The sequence below is a fragment of the Pogona vitticeps genome, chromosome 2, assembly GCF_051106095.1.
Source record: "Pogona vitticeps strain Pit_001003342236 chromosome 2, PviZW2.1, whole genome shotgun sequence".
Taxonomy (NCBI): domain Eukaryota; kingdom Metazoa; phylum Chordata; class Lepidosauria; order Squamata; family Agamidae; genus Pogona; species Pogona vitticeps.
Window position 1 is genome coordinate 83,836,686 of NC_135784.1, and position 23,995 is coordinate 83,860,680.

Genomic DNA, 23,995 nt, shown 5'->3' on the forward strand with positions numbered 1-23,995 from the left:
GCCTTATTGCTGGGAGGTCTTTTTTTTTAATCCCCTCAACCTGGAAAAGGTGGGCCGGCCAGGAGACTAGCATCGTTTTTTCCCCACAAGCAGTGGGAGGGGCTTAAAGTTTCCGGGTGACGTCAGTTGGCAGTGGCCCCGCCCTTCCTGGGCGGGCCCTTGTCCGTTTCATCCTTTGTAACTTTCCCACTTGGAACTCCAACTGAGATGCTCAACTTGCGAGGAGGAGCCGCGGAGCAGCGAGCGCTCTGGGCTCCCTCGTCAGCCGGCGGGATATCCTGCAGCGGACTCGGAGGCGACGCCCGGCCGTGACCCCGGGACCAGCCCGGAGGGGCAACTGAGGAGTCCTCCGGAATCCCCGCTCGGGAGCGCGCCAGGGCCGGACTTTCTTTGGGGGGGCGGGGTGGGGTGGAAAGGCGAGAAGCGTCGCTGGCCGGAGACCCCCGACGAGCTCGAGAGGGAAGCGGTGGCCGTCCCTCCCTCCCTCCCTCCGCCTCACTGCGATCCCCTTCCAGCGGCCGGAGCGGATTGGCAGGTCAGTCCTGGCGGGCCGCGGGAAGCAGCCCCTGGCTTGGCGCAGAGGGGACGGGAGGGGAGGGAAGGGGAAGGGAAGGGGCCTGCGGGAGCCTCTCCCCGCGGCGGCGGCGGGAGCTGGGCAGCGGGGACTGAGCTCGGCGAACTTGGGGCAGAGGCGACCCCGTGTGTGGACAAGGCTTGCCTTCGGGCAGTAGCAGCCTGGGGGGGCGGGAGCCTTTGCCGAGCGTGGCTTCGCCGCTGCGGTCCAACCTGTGGGCTCGCGGGGCTGCGCGTCTGTTCACCTGTCCTCCGGCGCAGTTCTGGGGGGGGGGCGGCCAGCGGTGCGTCGCCACACTCCCACTTCGAGAAAGTGACTCGGAACTCGGCTTCGCCTCCATCCAGACCGAACGTCCATCCATCCATCCCTCCATCGCTCTCATTCACTCCTAGTTCAGTGGTTTTGCGGAGCCACTGGTTGGGAGATCGAGTCTCCGCTGTGGCTCCTTGACAAGAGCCGGACTCGATGATCCAGGGGGTCCCTTCTAGTTCCGCAGTTCTAACCTGATGCTTATTTATTGTTGTTGTTGTTGTCTGCGCGCGGAGGACGAGGAGGGATCTTGCTTAAGGCGGGGGGGGCAGACGCTGTGCCTGGTGAGGGACGCGGAGGCAAAGAGCGCAGGGTGTAGGTTGGTGTGCAAAGAAAGGCCGCCGGATCGGACGCACGTGCCGGCGGATGTGCGCACCCGCTTCTGCTGCAGAAAGAAAAGGAGCCGGGCTCCTTCGGGGCAACGTGCGCGCGTCCCCCCCACCACCGTCGTGCGCTACGGTCGGGAGGGATGAAGAGTAGCCTCTTCTCGAGAGCGGGGGATCCAGCCGCAGCGCGGCCGCAAACGCGCGCCCAGGCTCCCGGCGCCTTCTGCTGGAGCAAGAAAAAAGGCCGGCGAACGGAAGGGGGACGGGGTCCGGGTCCCTGGTCCGCGCCTCGCCCCCTTCCCGGGGCAGCTTCGGAGGGGATGAACTTCCCATGTTTGGGCCCGGAGCGAGGAAACCTTGTGGGGGTGGGCATGGCCATTGGAGCCGCCTCGGGCTCGGGTGCTGGGCAGGCGCCTCCAACCCTCCCCCTCCACACCCCTCGGGTGGGGGGGCTGTCCTTTTCCGCGCAGCCCCTGCTCGCCTCTTCCCGGGCCACGTGAACCGTGTGCATCCCTGATCGCTGGCGCGCGGCTGCCAAGGATCGTGGCCGAGCTGCGGATGGGACGTTGCGCTCCCGCTCAACCGCAGCCGGGGGCCGCTGGGCCCGGGCCGCCCGGGGGGGGGGAGACCTGTGAGCGCTCCCAGTCTGCTGCCTCGCCGCCGCCTCCCTCCGTCCCTCCCCGCCCCACGATCCACCACCACCATCCCCATCCCCAAGATCTCACCCCCTGCCGCTTGGCATGCTTTCCTATCCTGCCCCGCCCCCCCCTCCCCGCTCAGGGCTCCAACTCGCACTCTGGCGCTCATTACCATGACAACAAGGAATGTCACAACTCCTGATGCTGTCTTAATTGCGGGTTCCGACGGGGAGGTGGGGGTTGGGGAAGAGGACTTTCACGCTTCGATTCCGAGCCAGGCGAAAGTAGGGGCGGCATTGCCACGGAACAGCGCGGCGGGGGAGCAGTGTGTGTGTGTGTGTGTGTGTGTGTGTGTGTGTGTGTGTGTGTGTGTGTGTGTGTGTGTGTGTGTGTTGGCAGGCAGAATCACAAGTTTCCTGCCACGTTTTGGCGCCTGGGGAGGAATGCGATCGCCCGCCCCCCCCCTTGTCTTATCCATGCATGTGGCCGTGGGCGTCGGAACCTCTACCTGCCCTTTTTCTCGTCTGGGCGACGGGCCTGCGCTTCTCCTGGCCCGGATCCCGAGGGTGGAAGTGCGCAGCGGCCCGGGACTCGCCGCGGTTCGGAGAGAAGCGCCCGCAAGGGGCAGCTCGAACCGCCCGAGTTCCTGTGCCAGGAGATCAACTCGGGCCCTGAGAGCGACCGCTTTGCAAAGGAGCTGAAATGTCTCCACGTCGGTCGATCCTTTTAAAGCGCCTAAAAGTTCCGCAGGGGAGGGGAGCTTTCGGTTTGAAGGCCCGGGCTTTTTGACTAGGGCGTGCGAGTGTGGATCAAGATGCCAAGCTGTTTCCAAGTGGAAACGGCCAGCAGTTTTGTACAGTCTTCGTAAATGGACGGTGGCTAAGGAAAAGAAAAATATCCCTGTTTGTTTGTTTTTTTGACATGCTCGAGATCACATCTGCATTGAGTTAAATATTATTTGCATTTGGGCATTGGTGAAAAACCCAGCATTTGCTTAATAAACATTCAAAAAAAGACTTTAATTGGCTCTGAGGCCTCCAGCCTATTTTGGCTCTTCTAGGACCCGTTGTCACACCGCAGCAGTCATTTCTTGCTTCAGTGTAAATATCTTGCTGTGAAACAGTGTTGGGCTGGAGGAAGGGAATGACCCCCAAGCCCCTTAATGGATGCATGTAGAAGAAGGGGCCAGTTCTTTCCCTGAAACAGAGAACGCCTCCACCTCAAACTGGAGAAGGGGGAGTATTTCCTGTTTCCTGTCTCTGTTTCTAATTGGGCTTTGCCATCCCCTTAACCTCTTTTGATGATGGAGAAGGAAAGAAGTCCATCTCTGTGCCCGGCCTGCATGTCATTCAAAGTGGAAATATTGTGCTCTTCCCATTATCCCTGTTTGGTTGGCCCCTGTTGTTTGGAGCTGATCGGCACTGTCCTCTGGCAATATCCAGAGGGGCCATTCCCTGTCAGCAGCCGATGTTGGGCGACACAGGGTGTGGGTTCACCTGAGCACCAGCCCTCTGAATCACAACAGCTGCACATGGCAAAGGCGGCTGTCAGTTATCAGCAGAGCTGTGATCCAATTAAAACAAATTAGTTGACTGATCATTTGCTTTTTAATTAGCAGATTAATCAGTTCAATCTGAATGCCTGTTACCAAAACATTGTAATTGGCAGGACCTTTTTGCTGTCACTTCCAGTCTAATTAGCGAAACATCTTCTTAAAAGGAAAGGCCATTTTTAATATTCCTTTTGTACTACCTGTTGGAGCTACATGCTGATTAAAATTTATCCTCCATGAGTACAACCAGCTTCTCAATTCTTCCTTTGGTCTCCTTATGCCTTGACACTTGGTAATGGCTTCTGTTCTACAGTAGTTCCAGAAAACTCAAGAATACAGTCAGATCCTCTCCCCACCCCCCCAATCAATTCTCCAAAGAGCACTTTGGCCCTGCTGGTTGTCAACTGACCAGAGAAATATTTTGGATTTATTGCTTCTAGAGCTAAATTGAACAAAGAGTTACTGCAGTTATCTGAAAACAAAAAGCCTTAAGTCCAAAATATAACCTTTATAGTAAGCACATAAGACATGTAATAGATCACCTGTTGAGGCAAGGATGAGAACATGTTGAAGTTTATTGTATCTTTTTGCACAAGGCTTTATAGCCAGTTGTTCTGGCTAGTGCTTTGTGAGAGGTAATGCTCAAAATATCTGGAGGGCTAAAGATCCCCCTTCCTCAACTGGACTGAGTTTAGAAATGCCAACACTTTTGCACGGCAATAGCAAGAGTTATTTTTGCTTTTGAAGGCATAAGATAAAATGTGTTGCCCAGCCCTTGCTCCACGCTGCAGTTCATTGCAGAGGATTCTGTCCAGGGAGACTGTGCAGTTTCACTGAGAATCAGTCCCAATTATTCCCCCCTCCCCACTACCAAGAGATGCAAGACCTTGAGAGATCTATTTAAATTTTACAGGAAAGATACACTAGCAGGAGACCATTCTTGCTCCCAAATCATTTCCAGAAAATGCTAGGGATATAGTGAAAGCGTTGATGTGGTCTACAAACGTGGTTTTTCTCTCTAGCTGTTTGCAGCAAGACGAAAGGTTACAGGGACCTACCACCCCAGCCTTTTTCTTTGAACTTGCATCTCGTGTAGCCTCCATTGTTAGCTAGTTAGTAGGTACCACCTCGGTGGGAAGGTAAACGGCATTCTATGTCTAGTCACACTGGCCACGTGACCACAGAGGATTGTCTGCGGACAAACGCTTGCTCTATGGGTTGGAAACGGAGATGAGCGCCTCCACCTAGAGTCAGACATGAGTGGGCAAATTGTCAAGGGGAACCTTTACCTTTACCTTTAACTAGTAGCACATACATCCCGTCTTTCCTTCGAGAGCTTATGGCTCTCCTTCTCCCTGGTTTATCATCATGAGGAGCCTGTAAGATAGATCAGGCTGACCAAGAGAGTAGACACTGATGAAATTTCAGAGTTCCTTGGGAACTAGAACCTCTGGTCTCCCTCAATCCAGTCTTTCGACCACTATGCCACCACTGGCTCTCTAAAAATCTCAGTCATAGAATTGGCACCACAGTTCTTTGACTTCACATTCTTGTATGCCCATTCCCCCGTGCTTCCTGGTATATTTTTGTGATACAGAATAGTTTATTCACATTTTCTCCTAATTTTTAGGACAAAGAAGGGCATCTCAGAATTCATGAGAGGGTAAAGGTAAAGGTTCCCCTTGACATTTAGTCCAGTCATGTCCGACTCTAGGGCACAGTGCTCATCCCCGTTTCCAAGCCGTAGAGCAAGCAGTTGTCTGTAGACAGTTTCCGTGGTCACGTGGCCAGCACGACTAGACACAGAATGCCGTTACCTTCCCACTGAGGTGGTACCTATTTATCTACTCGCATTTTTACATGCTTTCAAACTGCTAGATTGGCAGGAGCTGGGACAAGCGACGGGCGCTCACTCCGTCGCGTGGATTCGATCTTACGATGGCAGGTCTTCTGACCTTGCAGCACAGAGGCTTTATTCATTCATTCATTCATTCATTCATTGGATTTTTATCCCGCCCATCTTTAACCTGCAATGCCACCACATCCCTAATTCATGAGAGTGTGTACAGTGTGTTAAAAAATGCTCCTATTCAGGCTTGGAGATAGTTACTTTTTGAAATACACATTCCAGAATCCCCAGCTAGAATGACCACCGTGCTGGCCAGGGTGTGGGTGGAGGGTCTGGTAATTCTGGTACTTTCCTAAGCTCTGATTCCTGTTCATATATTAGTGCAGAAATTACAGATTAGGCTAGTTCTCTTAAAAATGTAGACCAAGACCATGGATAGTTCTAATCATGGGTGGCATTCATGTGGACAGGTTATGCTGTTGACACAGTGCAAGAAGCAGCCATGGAACCCTTTGTATGCCCAACAATCTCTCTTGCTGCAAAACAGAAGGGAAGTACAGACTTGTTGTTCTGTGTGTGTTTGGTTTGAAATCCAAATTCAACCCTTCAAATCTTGACATATTCTTTCATGGCAATGGGGTGTTCTGCACCAAAGCCCTTCAGAGTGGCCTTCAGAGTTCCTCCTGCAGTTGGGAAAGAAATCCAGGCTGGAGGCATGAAAGAGCCCTTTCCAGACCACTGGAAGTGGTCTGAAGTAGAAATGGCTACTTCTGGCACATATGCTCATCCCATATTTTTGCCTGTAGGAGACAGGTTTTTAAGGCTCTTGGTACAGTTTCAAAATACATTTGACCAAGAACTAGAGCAGATGAAAATGCATGGATGACGTATGGATGGTGCAGAAAGCAATGCCTCTCTGTGCTCCCTTCAAGCTTGTTGCTCTCCTTACAGCCTCTGTGTGATTCTGGGCATTGCAGTTAGGGGGGGGGGGAGAGAAAGAGAGAGAGCGCAGTTTGTGTCTGTTTTGGAAAGAAGCTGTATGGGGACTGCATCCTCGTTGTGTCCCTGTTGATGATGAGAGGTGTCCCAGTGGAGGGAAGCATTTGGTCTGTGTGTCTCCTTATTCACCTAAGAGAGCTGTGGTCTCATGAAAGCAGCTGCCTCCTCTACTGATGAAGATCACAGCCACACTCTCTTGTGGATAGCTAGTTGCTGAGGCCGGTTCATGCCCTTTCTTCTGGCGATAGGGGTCTTTGTGCCAGAATGAGCCAGACACATTCTCTGGCAGCTGCCGTGCTCTCAGCCTCTACTTACCAACCTGCTAATTAAAACAAATTTAGAGAAATAATTTTAAATGGTTTACAAGTGTATATAGTATATTTATATATTGGAATACACTGTTCCAATATATAAATATTGTGATGCCCTCCAGCTAATATATATAAAAAATAGCTGCCTGTGATCTTTTTTGGTATAGAAGCATAAAAGACCAGAAGAGCCAAAGTAAACTCCATGGGCTAGGAGGCAGTGAGACAATACATGCAGTGGTAGCATCTGTTCTTTTCCAGTGATACTGCAAGGATATCCAGCAGTTGCAGAAAAGGTGCTTTTGCTTCATGCTGGCTCAAAGTCTGCCCAGCTGGGATTCTCTGTTTCATTAGCTTGCATGGACATTTTCCTGTTATTTTCATGCCCTTCCATGTCTGATCTCCAGGTCAGCACTTACTTCATTAAGAAACATTTTAGCTTTGAAGCTGTTCTTCTCTCTGAAAATGTAGGGCCAGGAACTAGAGATGTGTTACAGCTGAGCAAAGTTTGTACTTAACAGCAGTCCTACCAGGAGACAAGCCGAGACAGCTGGAATTGCAGATTTATAGGTTATTGTTTATAGGTTTACTAACATAGCTTTGTTTATATTGGCTTTGTTGTCATGGAAGTCATTTGGATTTTCTGCTAGGCAGAAGAAGGCTGGGTCTTCTCTCTGCATGTCACGTTTCAAGCCATCTTGTATATGGGCATTTCATTGTCATCTCATAGACAAAGAGTAATAATCATTTGATAGCTGGGTGGCATTTTAAAGATTGTGCTGTCCAATATCCTCCAACCTGTATATATCGTATGTTTTGATTGCGGCTCCCATCAACCCCAGCTGACATGGCCAGTGACCATGGGACCTCAAGGCCAAGATAACTGAAGGGCACCAAGTTTGGGGAAGACTAATTAAATCCTACTCTATACAAGCCCCTTATAACTATAGCCATTGCAGTGGGGTGCTTGCAATCTGTGTAATCATTCTTTCTACCTCAACTTCGGTGGATGTCATGCCCTCCAGCTGGACTGACTACAACTGCTATCATGCTGCTTTGTAATTATAGGTATTATAGTCCAACACATTTGCAAGGCACCAGCCTGGGGAAGACTGGGTTACATCAAAGACTCTGGTATGCTGTAGAAGAGTGTGTATTCAACCCTCACCTTATTACAAAAAATCTACTCTATATAAGACTAAAAGGGTAGCCATATTGTTCACTACAACAGGAACAACTACGGTGTTCTAAATACTAACAGATAAAGTATGATTAAACAGCCTGGCATTATGGTGTCATTAGCTGAAACAGGAATTCACACATTGAAAGAATAATTCAAATTTGATTATCTTCCCATGGATTCCAGGACACAGGTCAGAGTGGTTTAATGATTTGAGGCAGGAAATGTATAATAGACTAGCAAAAAAAAAACCCCAACCCACTCCGAAGTCTTGTAGCATTTTTAAGATTAACAGCTTTACATTAGTATGAGCTTTCATGAATTACAATATACCTCTTCAGACACATGAAGTACAATAATTAGGCCACAGGTTTATATGTGTATTTATAGCATACATGGTTGTGGAGGTGGAGACAGTGTGAAATGAGATATAGAAGTTGGCAGTTGCATTATGAGCATTGGTGACAGAATTTCAAAGTGTTGAGTGCATAGACATCCTGGCAAAATGCTGAGTAATTAGCTAATATGTATGGCAGCTAATACATAGGGTTTTGTCTTCAAAGTGCTGAAGCACGACAACAGGAATATTCTATTTTATTGCTCAATTTTGTCTTGTAAAAAACTGCTGTTCTGTGGCATGTACCACACTTGTTTGGAACAGCTGTTCAATAGTAGGTTTGAAAGAACTGGCTGAAATTTTTGGTTCAATACAGCTAGTTAAAGAGGTTCAAGGGAAGTAATACTTGCCAGTGTAATGCTTTTTTATTTTTTAAAGAAAAAGAATCTAGCCAAAAATGGCTTCTGTTTCTCTCTCAGGAAAAGATAACTGATCAGTGGGACTGAAGATCAAACGTGTTATCCAGCATATGATCTTCAGGAAAATATTCCTCTTAAGAACCACTTCATGAGTTGCTCGCCCATTAAATTTGATCAAAGACAACATATTGGCATAATGAGTGATACAGATGTTCGCAAAATCTACATTCTTCTAAGAAATCTTTGATAAGTGAACAGGAAGGAAACAGGAGCCACCAGCATATAATAGGTCCATAACTTTTTTCTGGTCCATAACGATTTAACCCTTTTTGTCCAAGATTTTAGAGAGAGCAGATTCATCAGTTTATATTCCAAAGTGTTTCTTGACCAGCTGGTATACTCAACTGGTTCTTTGAAAATGGAAATCTGTTTTCTTTTCGGTCTTTCATGTTCAGTCTCTACTCTTTCCAAACTCATCTATTCTCTTGAGGTATAATCATGGCCAAAAATATTGGCACCCTTACAATTCTGTCAGAAAATGCAACCCTTCTTTCAGAAAATTGTTGCAGTTGCAAATGTTTTGGTACTCACATGTTCATTTCTTTGGTTTGCGTTGGAACAACACAAACAAACAGATAAGAAAAGTCAAATCTGATACAATCCCACACAGAAACCAAAAAATGCACTGGCCAAAATTATTGGCACCCTTAACCAAATATTTGGTAGCACCCCCTTTGGAAAAAAAAACTGAAATCAGTTGCTCCCTGTAACCATGAATTAGTTTCTTACACTCTCTACTGGAATTTTGGACTGCTCTTCTTTTGCACACTGCTCCAGGGCCTTGAGATATGAAGGATGCCTTCTCCCAACTGCTGTTTTGAGATCTCTCCACAGGTGTTCTATGGCAGCAGCCCCCAACTGTTTTGGGACCGTGGACTGGTTGGGGATGCAAGCTCCGTGCGTGGTGGGGCAGGCCCCCGTTCACACCCCTCCACAAGCACAGCACGGCCACCGTGTGTGCATGCGGGGGGGGCTGAGATCCATGTCCACGGCCAAGTTCCAGGAAGCCCACGGACTATGGGATTCAGATTTGGGCTCCTTGCTGGCCATTTCAGAACTCTCCAGTGCTTTGTTTGTAACCATTTCTGAGTGCTTTTTGAAGTGTGTTTCGGGTTATTGTCCTGCTGGAAGACCAGTGACCTCTGGTGGAGACACAGCTTTCTGACACTGGCCACTACGTTGTGCCCCAGAATTCTTTGGTGATCATCCGATGATTTCATGATACCATTCACACAGTCAAGGCATCCAGTGCCAGAAGCAGCAAAGCAACCCCAAAACATCTTTGAACCTCCGCCATGTTTGACTGTAGGGACTGTGTTCTTTTCTTTGAATGCCTCAGTTCTTTTTCTGTAAACAATGCCATGATGTCCTTGACTAAAAAGCTCTACTTTTGTCTCATCTGTCCACAGTACCAGAAGGATTGTGGTTTTGTCACATAAGTTTTGGCATACTTCAGTCTTGCTTTTTTATGCCTTTCTGTCAGCAATAGTGTCCTCCTGGGTCTCCTTCCATAGTGTCCCTTTTCATTCAGATGGTGGTGGACAGTGCAAGCTGACACTGTTGTATCCTGTGTCTGCAGTTCAGCTTGAATTTGTTTGGAAGTTAATCTGGGTTCTGTATCCAGCATTTGAACAACCCTTCGTTGTAATTTTCCAGTAATTTTTCAGTAATTTTGCTCTTCCGTTCACGCCCAGGGAGGTTAGCTACAATGCCATGGGCAGTAAACCTCTTGATGATATCGCACACAGTGACACATTAAGATCTCTGTAGATGGACTTGTAGCCTTGAAATTGCCAATGTTTTTCCAGAATTGTTTCTCTCTTATCCATAGACAACTCTTTATACTTCATTCTTTTCTCCATGCTCAGTGTCATACACAACACAAAGGTTGCATCAACTTTTCTCCATCTGGTTACAAGTGTGATTACTATATTGCCCACACCTCTTACTTGTGACATGTGTGTCTAAATGCAAATTAAAGGGGCATCACATGCTTGAAAAACAATTATTTCTTACAATTCAGACAGGATGCCAATCATTTTGGCCAGTGTTTTTGGGTTTCTGAGTAGGATTGTATCAGATTTGACTTTTCTTCTCGGTTTGTTTGTGTTGTTCCAGTGCAACCGAAAGAAATGAACCTGTGAGTACCAAAACATTTGCAACTGCAACAGTTTTCTGAGAGAAGGGTTGCATTTTTGACAGAATTGCAAGGGTGCCAGTATTCTTCACCATGACTGTATTTGATGCAGGAGGAAGGATTCTAGTTTGCCCACTTTGCTATTATCCGTTGTTATTGGATTTGGCAATGAGTTGCCATGTTTTTATCCAGTGTTCCTTGTCTATTCTGAAGCCTCAGTTTCAAATTACCTCAGAGCCAGTGGTGGTTGTCCTTCTTCAGTCATGATGATCATCACTAGGTGACCTAGGACTAGTCACCACCATGTCCATAGAACCATATTACATATTGATACCAATTTAACTCAGAGCTTGGAAAAATCTATTTTGGGGTCCATATCTCCCCCTAATGTTTGAGGCAGTATGGCCAGTGGGGGCTGCTGTCTTTTAAAAAGTAACCTTTCCATCTCTGAGTTAAACTGTTACAGTGTTTTCTAAATGAACTGGGAAATTGTAGGTTGAGTGAGGAGTTGCAAATTCTATATGTCATCCCAGGGTCCTTGAAGGGAAAAGGAAGACATTTGTTCTTCCCTAGACTCCCTTCCTCTGACAATAAAACTTTTTCTCAGAGGCACTTTTAGAGAACTTCTGTTTGCCATTTCCATGCTCCTTAATAGAAGTTTACAGGGTTTCAAGACACCACCAGCTCCTATTTATAACCCTCATTTTTTTCACCACTTCTTCCAATTTTTTTAATACACACAACACGGACCTAAGAAGAGAAATACAGAAGGACTGCACTATGTCTTTTGACTAGTACCATCAAGAGCCATTCATCTGGAAACATCTCAGGGCACAAACTCAAGCAGGACAGCTCATGGAAGGTTAGGATTAAATGTTGCAATCCCCTCATGAAGTTTTTGGCATTCTTACATGATGTCTTTGCTCACTGGCAATAAGTATTATGTGTAGGTGGTGTGTTATGTCTCCCACTTCCCACCACAGGAATGCTATGAGAGAGTGGTGCACAATCCTACTCTTGCAGTAGGTGCAATATTTACATTATGTTCATGTGGGATGCTGCGTAGGAGGAAATTATTTGTCTGCTAGGGCAGACAAATGATGTAAGAGATAGCAGGAGAGCAGGCCATCTCTTAATGCCCAGAGTGGCCAGTCTTGCAGGTATAGTCTAGCCATTTTTTGTCAAAGCCCTGGCATGAGAGGAGTAACTCACTAGTCTACCCAACTGAATAGTCATAATACTTGAGGGCAGACACTATGGAAACCACTGGCAAGATGTCTGTTTCAATACTGTCTGTGTCTAATAGGATATATTTCCACAGTGCAGTGAAAAATACATACATATACACATTATGTTCAGTAATAAGGGAGGGGAAATGAAAACCATTGCACAAGACTTATCTAGAGCACATGTCATGTGGGAGCATTTCATATCACTTTCCACACCAGTGCTAAATTTTGTGCGCATAACATTTAGACCCGGTTGAATACATATGAATGTATTCAGAACTGAAGAAAAATGAGCAGATGACTTTTCTTTTGAAAAACTGATTGATCGGTTGGTTGGTTGGTTGGTTTTGCTCTGTTGCCAAACTGTTAGGAATCAGCGCCACTTCCTAACCAGCTGTTCCTGGGTCCATCTTTTTCCCTGATCCTTCTATCATGGTAGTGATGATGGTGACAGTAAGGAAAGAAAGCGTAGAGAGGATTCTCCCAGAAACCATGAGAACCAAGGGGAATTATCTCCTCTTTATGCTGATGCCCTAGCATTTTAGAGTATGGGGATGATATGACACACACACACCACCACCAGCAATGGTGACTCTTAACCACTGTATAAAAGCAAGCTTAGATTTGCATGTTGCCCTCTGCTCATTCAATGGCTAGGCACAACTGAGAAAAGCTCTTGTCTATGGTGTCAGCATAAGTTGAGCTAGCACTTCCTAAAGCAGAGTTCCATGTTCCTTCTGTAGGCAATCCCCTGTACCCACATTTGCCCTGATGACTCTAGATATTTCTGCTACTTTATCTCAGCTTGTTCCTGCGGTGCAAAGCCCAGGAGAAGAGTAACTGAATGCGGAAGTTGCAGGAAGAAGAAACCTCTGATTTATACAACAGCATTTTTTCTGCTTTCTTTAATGCTTCCCAGGCTTTGACTTAATTTTTTTTTCTTGGTGTTGTTCAGACTGATGTTAGCTATGCCATTAGATTCAGTACAGGTAGTTCTTCAGGGGGTTGTGTATGTTCATCTGTCTCCATTCCCATTTTTCTCTGATCTCTCAAGCAAAACATAGTTCATGTACCACTCTCTTGGGTTCTGTGGGCCTAACATTTTAAATGAATATTGCAAACACAATTAAAGGTTTGTAAGGATTTCCATTACTCAAACAGGCACCAAACAGCAGCAGTATAAACACATCCAGGACTGGATAATACATCTTGATATTCTTGCACCAACTAGGCAGTAGTGAAAGAGTTGCCTGAAGAAATGGCCATCAAAATCTCTTTACCCCTACTCTCCAGGAATCAGTTCTGAGACCTTGTCATATATAGTCCAGTGCACAAAGGCTAGTTGTTCCGCCAAGATACATTTTTCGGGGAGTTGTAGTTCAAAGACATATGGGGACCCAAGGTTAGGAAACACTGCCATTGAGTCTCTACTGATACTGGACCTGGTTGTCCTTTTCCTCTAAACAATATGCTAAATTTATTGTTTGTGCACACAGATGCAATATACTCAATGTATGCCTTCCAGCGACCACTTTCTTTGGCTGCAAATGCCCATTTGTTTCACCAGCTGGGCTGATTAGGACCTTAATACAGTATTTGGCGGAATGCCTGCTCCCACCTAGATCTACTTGAATCACCCGCACAAGCCAGGAGGTGAGGCTGAGGAGCCTAACGCTGAGGGAGGCCCGAAAGGAAAGAACACGAAATCGGGCCTTCTCGGCGGTGGCTCCTCGCCTCTGGAATAACCTTCCTCCAGCGATTCATGCGGCCCCTACACTGGGCATATTTAAGAGTCAACTAAAAACATGGTTATATGTTCAGGCCTTCCCTCCTGTCAATACTTAATTTCCTTTTTCTTTCCATTTATTATTTGTTTTATTATATGTGGTGTTGTTTATCTGAAAAAATTTTATGTTTCACTGTATACTTTTTATGGAAGCTGCTCAGAGTGGTTGATTTGACCAGATGAGCGGGATATAAATCAAATAGATAGATAGATAGATAGATAGATAGATAGATAGATAGATAGATAGATAGATAGATAGATAGATAGATAGATAGATAGATAGATAGATAGATAGATAGATAGATAGATAGATAGATAGATAGATAGATAGATAGATAGATAGATAGATAGATAGATAAGTAAATACGGTGGAAGTTGCAATCCAGATTAAGAATTTTTCCTAGCTCTGTTTTTTGTTTTTTGTTTTGGTTTCTCATGGAAACCGGGGGGGAAACTTCATGGAAAAGAGGCAAAATTGGAAAGGAGGTGGAGGTGCTTGAGGAGACAGTCCCAGGGTAAGGGGTAGCAGGAGTCAGAGAAAGGGCAGCATGGAGAAAGGGGCAATGGAGACCTTGGACAGCTGAGACTGCTACTGCTCCAGAGACTAGGATGGAAAAAGGGATGTGTCAGAACACGTCCAAGAGCTGAGGGGAAGGAAAAATTTGTGGTGGATCCATGGAGGAGAAAACTAGGAAGTTGCATAGTTGAATCATATTCTTCACCAGATTTCCACCCCATCACTACCATTCAAGGTCTTCTCTTACAAACATGTAGACCAAATTTCTGTCACCACTGTTAACTTTTATTGCATTGTCCTTCAGTTTATCGGAGTCTTGGCAAAGCTGAGGCACAGCATCCCCAGTACAAGAGCCTTAGCTATGTCTACTGAAGGGCTGCGGCTTCTCACACTGATAGCAAAATTGCACAAGCTGTGACTTCTTTTTCAGCCATTTTTCATCTCTCAAAATGAAGGCAAAGGATTTTGGTTTTTTAAAGAAAGGTTTCTAAGTAGTGGCAGCCAATCATTAGCACATCACTACCAGCAGTGCGACCAGTGATGGGTGGGTGGGTGGGTGACTGAAGCAGCAGATCCCAAGCTTCTAAAGAAAATCAGAGAAAAATAGAGAGCAAGTGCTAACAGACCAATGTAACTTTACTGTAAGCCATCGTTTCAAGGAGAGTGGACCGATATTTGTTTTGAGTAGCCAACTTTATTTCTAATTAGAGTCCTTGTCACCCACTATTTTTAGGTTTACAAATCCATAATGTGTACTCATTGTTTATTGACACTTTCCTTAATCCCTCAATAATTCATTCTAAATAAGGTTCTTTCCTCTGCTTAAGAATATTAGAAATATCCTGCTGGGTTGAACTGATGCCCATCTAGTCCAGCATTGCTTTATAAGACCAACAACCACTGGCACTCCATCAGAAATTGCCTGTTGGCCCCTCCAATGATATTTTTGGGCCCCACTGGTTCTAGGGTATAGATGTTAAAGCCTAAATATAGCTGCGGAAGTGTTTACATAGAACTAGAATCTTCTGGCTGTGAACATTCTTAGCTCTGCGTCATTTCTCTCATAATCAGCTATTCCTCCCACTTTCCCACAATTGTCCTTCCAACTCACTTGTTAAGCCATGTTTCCAATACGATGGTAATGAGCTGAGAAGTACCACTGCTGGTGGGGCAGGGGATGTACTTATACTGTTTTCCCTGACCCTCGTATGAATGTACAGGTTTTCTGTACAGAAAGTGACAGAAATATGTTGTGGTTCTGCAGCCCTCCCATCATCCCCGGAAACCACACCCAATGGCCAGGCATGACGGAACCTAGAGTCGTACAACATCTGGGGAATCTCTGCAGTAATTCTACGGTGTTCCAGTTCGTTTCTAATCAGTTTTGACCCTTTGACTAAGCTGTCCTTCCAGCTGCTCTTCATGCTTTCATTTTCAGTCTTTGCCAAAAGGAGTAATTAGTATGCCACTCATGGAATTATAGCATAATGGAAGGGGGTCTATAAGGCAATCTTGAAAGAGAGTTGTTGGCCCCACCTGCTTTTTTATTTGTAAAGAATCCAGACTGCATGGGCTGAAATATTGATCCTCAAAGTGCATTCAAAAAGAAAAAGGAGTGCCCCTTATTACACAGGTTTACCATCAAGAGCCTTCCAAAGTAGAAACATTGTTGCAGGTTTCATCAGGGAAGGCTAGACCAATGAAAGACCATGGAAATGAAGCTAAAAAACAGGGTTTCTTTAAAGAGTAAAACAAAACAAAACAAAATCCAGGTTTGCTTTAAAGAAAGAAATGGAGTGAGTCCTCTAGAAAGGGACATTTTGCCATGTATCTAAAAGGAATTAGCATTCCATTTTGTAAGGCAAATTCAAAGTGTTGTTGTGGGTTTTTCGGGCTCTTTGGCCATGTTCTGAAGGTTCTTCCTAACGGTTCACCAGTCTCTGTGGCCGGCATCTTCAGAGGACAGGAGTCATTTCCTAGCAAATGATCTTTTCTGGTCAATTCTCTATATATGCATGGTAGGATAGCTTCAGTTTACTCATTTTTGCTCTAGTTAGAGTTCAGGCTTGACTGGATTGAGCACCCACTTTTCCTTCCTTCTTCCTTCATTCCTTGTGGTATCTGTAAAGCTCTCCTACAACACCACGTTTCAAATGAGCTGATTTTTGTCCCTGTCTTTCTTTACTATCTTTCTGACACATATTATGGATGATTTCGATCTTGGTTTCCAGTGACATACTTTGCTAAATCCCAGCTCTCCCTTTTTTAATACATCGAAAGACAAGGGAAAATCTTTTGGAAAACATGCACACAAAATGCTTGTAGATCTTTTGATCCAATATAGCTTTTCTTCGTCAGGTTGTCTACTTTATAGGAACATAGCTTTCTCGTCTGCATACTGTGGAATGGGCCTGGCAGCATGTTTACCTGAGAGGTTTATGTGTATGTTTCCCCATTATGTGTACTATCAAAATATTTTGGCATAGAGGGACTATAGCCACATCCCAGCTGTTCTGTCCTCTCCCAGTAACTATAGTGCAGATCATGTATTCATCTTCTGGATAATTTTATATGAGGGACGTTTCTTCTGAAATTTGTATGTAGTGTATGTATACTTAAGCTTCTGTTCTAAAAAGCCAGGAAATTTAGTTCTTCAAACAACCTTTGCTTTATAAATGTGGCATATTGTGTTTTTTTTAAATCCACAATTCAAAATGCCAAGAAATACCAGTTACACTTGTCAAAAAAACAGCCCTGACAATTACTTGTGTTTGAGTGAGTAGTGGTTAACTGCTTTTTAAAAAAAGCGTTGGCTTCTGGGATATTTTCCCTTGCTTTGTGTCACTTTGTGAATGGTAGTGAGCACAAGAGGGTATCATGTAAACCATCTTGACTGTTTGTGTAGTCAACATTCACACTGTCCTTTGCTATGGAGAGCTTGCCATCCTTTCTCCAGCTGGCAATGCAGGCATGATATCAGCAATATTGGACCATTTCCTGGCATTTTGAATCATGGGTACAGAAGCATAGTATCCCACATTCATAAAACAGACTTTTTTTGAAGAATTGAATTTTCTCTTGAATGGCCCCAGTGCTCGCCACCTCCTGAGGCAATTGGTTCCATTGTCATGCTGCTCTAACAGTTAGGAAGTTTTTCCTGATATTCAACCAAAATCTGGCTTCCTGTAATTTGAACCCATTCTTAGGTATGCTGGACTCTAGGATGATCCAGAACTGATCCTGGCCCTCCAATACAAAGACTGATTGTATGTCAGTCTGTCAAGTATTTGAACGGTGCTATCATATTTCCACTCGGCCTTCTTTCCTCAAGTCTAAACATGCAGGGCTTGGTTTCCAGTCCCCTGATCATCCTTGTTGCTCCAGTTGCCGCCTTCTGGACTTGTTCATGTATAGTGTCATACTTACCTTCAAGTACTTAATGAAGATATTAATAAGGCGGCAGCATAACCCACATCTGTAGTAAGATTCTTTTTCTTCAGTCTGATGTATCATTGGCAATCATGTAACCTGAAAGGCTATCCTTGCAGGCAGTTCTGTGCTCAGTAGAAGCAGGAAGCACTAACCACACAGCAGAAACTAGCATGATCAAGGAAACCTTATGCTGCTTCTAGAGGCACTATCCAAACCAGCACAATGCACTTTGGACATAGGCACAACATGGTAGTAAAATGTGGGTATATGACACTGCCTAGATCCTACTCAGCTGCTGATTTTATAATCACAGGGAGATAAAAGCTGCAAATTCCTTGCCAAGATTTATTCCCAATAATCCACTTGTGATAGTTGTGGTTTAAGGCTGCATTGTCTTGTAACAGTTCAAAGTGGGTTTCTTGTCTCTATCTGCAGTCAGTAGGGTGAATGCATTAAATTTGCAGGGCAGCAATGGTCAAGGATCAGTGTCTACCTTCAGCCCAAAAATCAATAAGGTGCTTACTCATATCTGATCATCTGATCCCTGATTAGGTCTCCATGGGAGAGCCAAAAACAGCAGGGTGTGAAAAGCAGTCCTTTACTGAATGATATCTTAGCGCTGTATTGCAGCCATTTGCTTTTGGTACTCAGGGTGCTGACATTTCATTGAGGTCCTGGGAATGAAACGTGGAACGTGTATTGTGGCTGGAGCAAAAGAAAGAGAGAAATTCCACTGGTTGTCTGTATCTGGTTACTAATTTCAATGTCTGCTCATTGTAGGTTTTACCTGCAGACCACTGTACAGTATTGTGGGAGCTAGCAGGAGAAGAATCTGCGTGGTATTCTGTATCTGCTTACTGAAAACCTAGGGTCACTTCATACATCATTTTTTGAGATTTATAAATAAGATGTTTTCTAGGTATACTCAGAGCTGTGAATACAAGCTGTCAGCCTGCCAGAATTAGCTGTTGTGTATAGTTGGCATAAATCCTGGGTTTGCAGCTGCATGCCATGTGTACCGTGGCCATCTCAGTAGCTTATTCAGGCAGTCAAGAACCAGGAAGAGTAATCTATGTATGGAGAGTGACCCTGGAGAGTGAGGGGCTATCATGTCCTCTCCTGGTATGTTAATCCAAAGTGGGTAGTTGAATTTACTAGCAATCATTGAAGGACTGCTTCAGCATGATGGCAAATCAACTTGCCTTAAACCTGTCTTCAGTCTTCAAATATTCACATACATGCATTCAGAGAAAAATTCAGTACCTGCTTCCCTTAAGGTAGAGAATGTGATGGTCTTCCCATGATGTATCACTTCCTTGTTATTCCTATGCAGAACCTTCTAACTCTGGACATTTCACTGTGATTTCTTTCAAATTTTGAAAGGCCTTGGAGGAAATATAGGATCTATCCCAAATACAGAGGAACAAAGCTTCCTATCTAAGGTGTATGCCTCATTCCCCCTCACCACAGAAAAGATGGTTTCAACATTAAAAGTGTTTAGGATCACTTATGTATGTGCCGTGTGACCTCAGTCAGTGAAAAGTTAGCCATGGCTGAATTCTGTAAAAAATATTAATGGAATTTACGAGAGTTGAGTCAGGTGTGGGCCTTTGCTTTCAGGGCTAAGTCTGTGCAACTGACTTTTTCTCTATAGTCTTAGAACTGTCATGTTGTAAAGTATTTTCGAAGATCATCTAGTCCAGCCCTTGCTTGTGCAAGAAATTCACAGCTAAAGTTTCAGTGACCAATGGAAGGAGACATCTAATAAACTCGTAGGTTTCTCATTTCTCACTGGATTTTTGCACTTCTTTAGAGTGCAGCTTGCTTTTTTTTGCTACTAAATGCCTGACCAATGTTCTGTGTCCACTCACGTCAGGTTCTCTCTGCTGAAAATGCCACAACCTTTGCTTGCTACTGATTTCCCACATCTATGTTCGGTGCCACTTTCTACCCTGGCTGTGTTCCCAGCTCCCATATAACCATACAAGCTGTCTTGCTTTTTCCCTTTGGAAGAATTCTAGCATCCTGCACCATAATGAGGCGGCTCCCTGGAACGAACAGACTGCAGCTTCGTATTTCTTCCTCCTCCTGTTCTTCAAATTCACAACGTTAGTACTCAAGGTTTTTCAAAATCCCCAGCTATCTCAAAGAATTGTTCCAGGCCAGCCTCTCCTGACTTTCCAGCTGTGTTGGGCTACAACTCCCCCCATCAATGTGGGTGGTAGAAGTTGTGATCCAAGAGATTCAGAGTATGCCAGTCTATGCAAAGCCCTCCAGCCCACCAGTGAAACCTCTGGTGAAGTCCAGATGAACTTCCTCCCCTGTTTAATTGTTGTGTTTTGTCCATGGCAGTTCAGTCTGTAGAAATGAAAAGGTCAGTTACAAATATTGCAGCAGAACAGGGAGGACTAGATATGAAAAGGATGGACAGGGCTCCTGACCTAAGAATAGTTATATGGGAAAGGGAATCTTAACATATGCAACTTAGCATGCAAGAGGGAGAAAAGCAACTGAGATGTCCTCAGTTGCACACCTAATTATAACCTAGGAGGCCTACCACCAACTTAGCGTCTGCCCAGCCTCCTGTAGAATAGGAAGCAAAAAAGAAATGGTAAAAAATTGTTCATTTCCAGCCAAAAGAGGCTAAATCAGACATATTCTACATAATGTAGAATACAGTGTTCCTTAAGAAATTTCATGATAACCTTCTCTATTTCTTGTGAACTCTGTACCAGAAAATGCACTCATTCCAGGATGTTTGTACAATGTCTTCTTGCCCTTCCATGAGATCACCTTTTTCTTCAGGCCCATTGCAGTTATCTTCCAAAGAGCAAGCCCTGCTATTGCTTCATATCACCTGGCATTAAATTTTCTTGACCTCACAGTGGCAGCTTTAGAGCTGTCTGTCCTCCTTGTACTGTATACTACTGGTGTGCATCTGCCTGAATGGTCAAGCGGACATGCGAGTGGATCAGCGATGCTCTGTCTCCCTTGTGTCGTTCAGCAACCTTGGCACAGAACCTTAGATACTTCAGGGTTTCTTTCTGACCTCCGGGCTCCCTGCAGTACACTGTCCTAAGTCAAATCCTTGAAGTTGGCAGTGGAACCACGATATGGAAATGGGATGGTTATTTTGAGAGCAATAGAAACTATAATGCAGGACACCCAAGTTCTTCTTTAAGAGAGTTATAGAACATAATGTGCTTTCTTATAAATTCTAATTTAAGAATTAGCATATGGTACTAAGTTGTGTGAACTCATCAGGCAGGAGATACATGAATACTGCAAGCAGACAGACAGTTTTCTCTATGTACTACATCGCTAGTTCCAATCTATTGTATAGAAGCATCAGCTGTAGTCCATGCCTCTTCCAAAATCCTAGCATATACAGTATACAAGATTTCCATGCATAGGCTACACCTTGCAAAAACTAGAGCTCTCTGCATTGGTTTCTAGTTCTCATGATGAATGCCTGTGGAAACACTTCTTCGGGATGCTGAGGATGTGCAGATCATGTTTGATGGAAGCAAAGTTTTCTTCAGCTACCTGGTTATACAGTATTGGAAGATCTGCACTGCTCTCTGTTTAATGACTGACACGTTTCATAGGTGCCCTGTATGCACTCTTCACCATATCCAATCTGAATCTGAGATTAGATATTAAGAACTGATACTGGTGTTGTGATGTAGAGCAACCATTCTCAGCAGAAGCCCTATGGCCCCCTGGGGGGCCCTAGCACATTTGAAGGGGGACACAAAAGGGAAACAATTTGTACACCACCTTATAAGGTTTGTACTGCGACTTATACAATCCTGATTCTGCCTATATTTCTTTCGTATCATGTTTATGGCTGTGACTTGGGGGGGGGGGATTGAGAATGCGCGATGTAGAGTATCACTGTATGATCTAAATAGAAGAGTATGCTAAATCTCTTTCGTATGTCAGGGACTAAAGCTAGAAGATTTCCATTCTAGGAAATGATTTTAACAATGGTAAAAGGACCCTTTCTGAGCTTTCAATTTAATGTTGCTATGTCTGGCATGTTACTCATTGATTTCCCCCCCCCCCAACAAACAAAGCATGTGTCTAAAATTGCCTGTGGCCAATGAAATAATACATTCTCATCTTAATTAACAGGATTGTAAGCATTTACTATAATAATATGTTCCTTTACAAATGAGGGTAAAAACTGTGTAAACCAACTAAGAAAGGAATCAGCACCAAGTTTCTGTATGTACAGCAAAATTGTGAGGCAAGGCCAACTTACCGTAGACTGCACCACCTCATACTGTACAAAAAGACCTGTGTGTATGAATACTTCCCTGCCATTCCTGGAGTCCACTTTACCTGTAGAAAACCAGGGTGTCTGGGAGCAAAAGCTTCAGACTGATGTTCTCCCCAGCATACTGTTATTCTGTCTGGAAGGAGCTTGTTCCCCACAGACTATCATTTTAACAGGGTAACTCCCCCCCCTCACCTGCAGACAGATGGGATATAGTCAGGGAAAGCTTGAAGTCTTCCAGATGTAGATAAATAATTACTGTTGTCATCCCTCAACATTAGCTAACTTGGCTGGGGTTGATGGGAATTATCATATTTGGAGGGTCACAGGGATCACAATCCTGCTTTTTTTCCTCCCTCTGCTGCATTAATCTGTGGACCCTGGATCCTATTGAATATAGTATGTTAATTAAGGGGAAATTGTTCTGACCCCCTACTACCTCATTTACTCCTGGAAGGTAACGAGCAGGCTTTTGTCCTGTATCCCTGGCAAAGAGGCGTTCTCTTTCACACAAGATAGCAGGCTACAGCTGAACTGCTAGCGGAGGATTATCTGCAGTCCCAGCAAATCATGATCGGCAAGTAAGCCACCAAGAGTATGAGCAACCAGTTTCAGCACCTTGGACAGAGCATTGTCAGGGCCCGTAACCATGCTGAGGATTAACAAGCCCTTCCTTAGCCAGAGAGAAGGGAGATGTAAGAAGCCAACTTACGCTGAGACAATAAGTCCTTGTCAGCCAGTATTGTTAACTCTGACACTTAGCAGTTCTCCACGGCTTCAGGAATTTCTTTTCCTTGCTCTGCATAGATGTCTCTGGTATTAGCTGGTGATCTGACGTCCAAGTACCAAACATGTTCAATCCTCCTTAGTTTCTGAAATCAGACAACGTTGGATGTATTAAGCATTGTGTGATTGTGTTGAATCAAGCCATTGGTCCTTTTAATACATTATTATCTACAGTGGGCTGACTCTGCTGCAGGGAGGTGTGCTTTCTTGGTCTCAATTGACAAAAGGAGATTGATGCTGTTCTCTGTTTGTGAGACATGTCCTCTAGATAAACTGGTATATTTCCTGGAGTCTCTGTTGCCACATTTGTGATTGGTGTGGCATTCCCAAAAGGGGCAACAGGGGCTCTAGGAAATATACCAGTGTATATGGAGGACACTTTCCAGTTGATCGGGAAACTGCAGAAAATGGGGGTTCCTTTCTACATGTGATCCACCTGAGAAATTGTTTCTTAAGAGGTTCTCCCTCATTTAGATGTCCCAATTATTCCTCTTATGCTATAACCTAGGAAGGATTTATACCAGGTTGCAAAGTTATTTTCTCTCTGCCTCACTGCAGCTCTTCTGTAGCAGTAGGAATGTCTCATCCAGTCCATCCAGGCCTGCAATCACAAAAGCAACTTATACAGTGAAGAAGGGAGAAGCCTACTTGCCACTTGTAACCCTCACTCTTGCAACCGCCCCTCAAACTGATCAATGGCTGTTAATCAGAATGGCTATATGGAATTATCAGGCTCAGGGGTTCAAAGGAAACACACTAGAGGATCTGTTGGCTTGGGGAAAGCTTCCCAAGTAGATTGGTGACCCTGTGGCAGGATTCTCAAAAGGATCTGCTTGGCCACTGTGGGTAACCGGATACTGAACTGGATCTGAGTAAAGGGCCATTGAGCAGGGCTCTTGTGTTCAAACTGTGGGAGCTGCTGTTATTGTCGAAGAGGGTTAATGTAGCAGACAATATGAAGTCACAACAACTCCTCTCTGTCTAGTAAAGAGAGGGCACAACCCCTAGAGCTTGGAAGGATGGTCCCATTGCTGCATCCCTAACACTCCCCAAAATAATTATCTTTATTTTATCTTTGTTTTCATTCTGGAAGACTCTATAGTATTGTTATGGCATGTCCTCTCAAGATGTTAGATTGAAGACTGGCCTTTCCCCCCCAATCAACGTACACCAAACAGACACCGCATATTTACACACATATATGTTCATACTTGGGTGCATAAAGTGACATAGCCTTCTTCCTTCCTTAAGACTTTTGATGCTTGGCACATTCTC

At 44.8% G+C, this 23,995-nt stretch overlaps 1 protein-coding gene across 1 annotated transcript in view; it reads left to right on the forward strand.

The window, feature by feature from the left end:
- The first annotated feature begins 200 nt into the window (after positions 1-200).
- The window catches only part of CAMKV (CaM kinase like vesicle associated), a 75,763-nt gene continuing 51,968 nt past the window's right edge, over positions 201-23,995 (forward strand). Inside the window, exon 1 of the mRNA XM_072989860.2 lies at positions 201-535. The gene's annotated coding sequence lies outside the window, so the exon portion shown is untranslated. The remainder of the gene's footprint in view (positions 536-23,995) is intronic.